Source organism: Oncorhynchus masou, chromosome 25 (assembly GCF_036934945.1).
Source record: "Oncorhynchus masou masou isolate Uvic2021 chromosome 25, UVic_Omas_1.1, whole genome shotgun sequence".
In the NCBI taxonomy this organism is placed as follows: domain Eukaryota; kingdom Metazoa; phylum Chordata; class Actinopteri; order Salmoniformes; family Salmonidae; genus Oncorhynchus; species Oncorhynchus masou.
This window is the reverse complement of record NC_088236.1, coordinates 47,751,406-47,756,629: the sequence shown is the minus strand read 5'-3', so window position 1 is coordinate 47,756,629 and position 5,224 is coordinate 47,751,406. Positions and strand designations below refer to the sequence as shown.

Sequence of the window (5,224 nt, the reverse complement as noted above, 5' to 3'; positions counted from 1 at the left end):
AAACAATTGTTTTCTATTTGTGTGTGTGTGTATTTATACCTAATTGTTTTCACTTTGAGTATGGTTTTGCAAACAGAAAATGCCAAATGCTGATAATCCATGTCCCCATATCACTACTGGGAATTGGGGTAGCAGGGCATGGAAAACTGGAACATTTTAAGAAATGCATACACACACTCTTCCCAAAGCCATGTACCTTTTCTCCTCCCCTCAGACCACGATCCACCCATCATCATTAGACAGCAAGTGACGCTACTGCCTCTACAGATAAGGTAAGATTATCTACCCTTGCAAAAAAGTCCTAAAGACCTCCACAGTTACTAAACAAAGGCAACAATTCCTGCAGGAATCCTGTATAATTGAATAAATTCTTTGATAGGACACCTGCTTCATTGGCCTTATCCTGCAGGAATTTAAAAGATCCTGCACATCCTGGCCCCAAAAATTACATGATATTCCTACAGAATCAGCTTAATTCTTTCAGGAGAATTGTGCAAATTGAGATGTCTAACAGTGTTTTGAGTAATGTTGTCGTTGAAAACAGTAGTTGGTACCAGAAGACTGCAACAGAGGACCCATTTCCCCAGACTGCAACAGAGGAGAGGACTGAGAAGGCGTCAACCCTTCATCTCTGTAAGACAAGGGGAGATTCTCAATTGGGAAAAGTCAGTCCTCAACTCTGTTGTCTTCTCCTCCATGACCCGGAAACGAGAAGTGGTCGAGTGCTCCAGGTGAGTATCAATTCGTTAGTAGATGAACAGAGGAGCCTGTTAACCACCTCCATTTCCTGATGATCAAGAGTATCCTTATGACATCTAGCACGAAAGTAAAAAAAAAAAATCTGCCACAGCTTTTTTCTCGAAGGAAAAAAGCATGCACATATTTCAAAACGACATATTACTTTAGCGTTTTAGCTACTTATTATTTTATCTATAAAATGTCTTGCACAACTAGCTAAATTTAGTTTTTATTGCTTTGCAAATTTTATTTTGGGATTCCACTGCTGTAAAAGCAATTTGCCTGGTGAGTGGGAATGGAGGAGTCTCATTTCATACAAGCACGTTTCCTCGCCTCAGCTCCTCTATTACCTTTTTCAAAGCAGGAGAGAGGCGAAATGAGTCGAGCAAAACCAATTGAGCTTCTCCCTAGGTCGCCTTGGTGAGGGGGCCTGATGTTGAAAGACCCGAAACACACAGAATGACCCCAAGTTACGTCACTGTGTCCAAGAGCATTGTCAGATGTATCCAATCAATAGTACAGATAATAGTAATGGTAGCAAACTAAACATAATACAGCACAGGGAAAATGCAACACAGCAAAAAAGTCTATGCAATTATACACAATGTGCACAGTAGGCTAATCATATTCTATGAATATGCTCTTTCATGAGAGCCTATGTTTGGTTTCCTGACAGGTCAACGGGGTGATTGAATGGCGGCACACCTGCAATTATGGTAAGCTGAACAGAACAGATGGCATTAAACAGCCTGTAACTTACTGTTCAACTGTTGTAGCTATGTAATTGCATTTTGATCAATACACAAGGTCAAATTCCATTTGACAAAGAAGTTGAATTTTTGTAAGTGGCCATACTGTTACTTGCCAGCATCATCAGGCCAGCAATTGGTCCAGCGCATCACCTGCTTCATGAGGATGCTGCTCAGTCGTCAGGGAAGAAGGGGTGCACGCCACGCATGCTCGTGGGCTGTGTAATGCGGAAGGGGGAAGCAAAGAGATTACATTAGCGTCATGCGAGCAACATTAGCGTCCTGGCAGCAACATTAAGATTTCCGGTTTTTCGATTGTGGCTTCAAAATAAAAGTGTGGTATAACGCTATGATACGAAATCAATAATTTTGCAGCTTTGCATAGTGACTAATGTTAAAATTAGGTTACAAAAGTATAACTACATTGGTGAAAAAACTAAAAACAATTACCACTTCACATAAGATAAATAATATAAAGGGGAGCACATTGAGAAATGGTTGGATCTTCAATAAATTAATGTAAAGAACATAATATTCTAACATAACCTACTGATCTAGCACTAGAGTCTATATATGGTGTTATTTCCTGTCTACATTTCAAACAGCACTTTCTACTCCACACATTCCATTGGTCCCAATGCAATACAGTGTAGTGTAGGCCAATAAATTACATATTGGCTTATAAAGAAAAACTATTAATAGCTGATGCAAAAGTGTGGTGGGGAATACTCTGTAGGGTCTGTAGAATCTATATATGGTGTTATTTCACGAGGGACTGAGGTCTTGCATTGGGACCAATTGAATGGTGGAGTAGAAAGTGTTGCTGGATATTTAGACCTCAATCCCCCATGAAATAACACAATATATAGATTCTACAGACCCCAGTGAGTAATCCAAACTCTACTTTTACTTCGGCACCTAGAATAGCTTGCTCTATATAAGCCAATATGTATTTAAAGTGGCAATCAGAAGCTAATACAATAACAAAGCTGCACCCCACCATTGTTTAGGGAAAAAGCTGAGGTGTGGGCCTGGATAAATTTAACCATTCTTAAGTTCATAGACATCTATGGATGCATGGATTTGGCTGTCAATGATATACATATTATACAGTTAACCATGTTTTAAAGCTACATTTACTTTGTTTATAAACATTTAGAGTAAAACAAGCTTATACGATGGGGTACAACCATTGAACTAAGCTCATGAGGCATTTATAAGTTATAGTCTTCAATAATCAATGGGTACATATCATGCATTTTTAAGTCCAAAAATGGTTGCAACAACTGCTTATTGCCTCTTTTATTATACAGTGTATTGCATTGGGGGCATTTATTTTACCTTGAATGTGTTTTAAAACCCACATTTAATACACGTCATAAAATATGAGTTATTGTTTAGACAATTATGTTTTTATATATCATGAATCAATACAGTTTTTGACACTTTTCTACTATTACGTGGTGACTTTTATTTTTTTTAAATCCAAAATTCCGTGACCCGGAAGTACAAATTTAGTGTAGCTGGTAGAGATTATACGTCATTGAGGTGCATTTGTGCGATAGATTATTTAATTAACCATGCTATACAGCCACATGAAAATCTTACAGATATAGCAAAACTATCAATATTCAATCGAGGTTTAAATATATTCAGACAAGCTTCGTCTGTCATTGGAAGGAGCAGCCTGGACATTGGAATTTAGCTGAAGGTAACACATTTCTGCTATCTTGACTAGCTAACTGCGGCTTCTTCGCCGGGGCTCGCTCACACCTGCATCTTTCTTTTCAGCCAAAAACAGCGAGATTTGAGTCGTCTGTAGTGTTCGTATTATGGCAGTATTTGGTCCAAATTACTTGCCCGGACCATGATTTTCCCCGTTCCACAAATAACATTGAGATTATGTTTGGACATTGGCACTTACAGCGTTGACGTTTGACAGCTCAAACTGCAGTCCTGCATTCAAATATGGAAGCTAGCGAATGTAAGGAGGTAAAATTAGTTTTATATTGGATATTCGGTTCTCTGGTCAATGGCTATTAAACCAAGCATGCCATGACTATGAAGATGGTATATTCTGAATCAATTTAGATTTTCTTTTTTTTGGGTGGGTGTCTTTCAATCTTCAGTAGCTGTTACACAAAGCGAGCTATGACTAAAACAATTATATATTCAGAATCAGGGGAGAAATGTAAAAAAAAATACAAAATAATCCACAATTATTATTTAGAAAATGTGTTTGATTTTTGTTGTTGTTGCTTTCAATCTTCAGTAGCTCTTAGACAAAGCATGCCATAACTATGATAATTATATATTCTAAATCACGGGAGGATGGACAAAAATTAACTTTATATTTATTTACATTGCTTAGTTTTTCTTGTTGTTTTTGGTAACATTTTCATAGTCATGGCATGATTTGTGATGATAAAAAATGTAAATTAAGAGATTTCCAAAATAAAAGCACGTTTTTTTTTTCACATCCTCTCCTGATTCTGAATAGTCATGGTACGCTTTGTCTAAGAGCTATTGATGAGCGAGAACCAAATATCCAATATATATATATATTGTTTTTACATCTGTAGCTAATGTTAGCTAGCTGGCTAAATTCATAGCAAGGAGACAATTTACTAGCCAACTCATGATGTTACTCCAGATTACATCTAGTGAGTTATCAAGATACCCACGTTAACATTTTAATAGCAATGCATACAGCAGCTGTAGTTTGCTACATCATGTACACCAGTGCAACAACTGTCAGTGTTTCTCAACAGTGAATTAGCTAGCTAGCTAGGCTAGTAGTCATATTGCTCCATGACCTTTTTTGGAAGGGATTTTTGTGGCATGATTGATAACATTACCTAGCTAGTGCAGTGCATTCAACTTTAGACCTAGTTAGTCTTTTAAAGATAAAATAAGATGATTTGCATATAGCCATGTTATAACTCCAACGATGAGGCTTTTTACACATTTTGAATTATTTATAAATGCATTATAAAGAATACAAATTGGTAAAAAGCCATATTTTGAGTCATCATGGCTAATGTGCCAAGTGAGATGATGTATAGGTCCTGCATTCCATAAAGAAAATAGCATTTATAGTACAGAATCTGATTGTTTGTATTGTTACGTGTTTTAGTTTGGTAGTTAACTAGCAAGTCAGTCAAGAGAGAATTCGTATTTACAAACCTATCCGGCCAAAACTGGATGAGGCTGGGCCAATTGTGCGCTGCCCTGTGGGACTCCCAATCACGGCCAGATGTGATACAGCCTGGATTTGAACCAGGGACTGTAGTGACACCTCTTGCACTGAGATGCAGTGCCTTAGACCACTGCGCCACTCGGGAGACCAAATGTTGTCAGGAAACTCCTGTCACATTCGGGTTGTTCCATTTGAGTTCAACAAAGATGTTCTATTATATCGACAAGATAGTCAAGTAACCGCTCTATAACAATGGAAATTAATGTCCTCAAAGATGGAAGGGAGGTGAGATCAGATGGGACTCTTCTAGCCAATGAAAGAGCAAAAATATATTTTTTATGACAATGGTTCCACATATTCCCATGACAAGGGAAAACTATTATTTGTATTTTATTCTGTTATATTCCATTATAATGTTACTATAAAATACAGTGGGGCAAAAAAGTATTTAGTCAGCCACCAATTGTGCAAGTTCTCCCACTTAAAAAGATAAAGCCTGTAATTTTCATCATAGGTACACTTCAACTGTGACAGACAA

The 5,224-nt window shown here is 37.4% G+C and overlaps 1 protein-coding gene across 1 annotated transcript in view; it reads left to right on the top strand.

The window, feature by feature from the left end:
- The first annotated feature begins 3,021 nt into the window (after window positions 1-3,021).
- Window positions 3,022-5,224, top strand: part of LOC135514415 (serine-rich coiled-coil domain-containing protein 1-like) — a 92,628-nt gene continuing 90,425 nt past the window's right edge. Inside the window, 1 exon segment of the mRNA XM_064937892.1 lies at window positions 3,022-3,198. The gene's annotated coding sequence lies outside the window, so the exon portion shown is untranslated.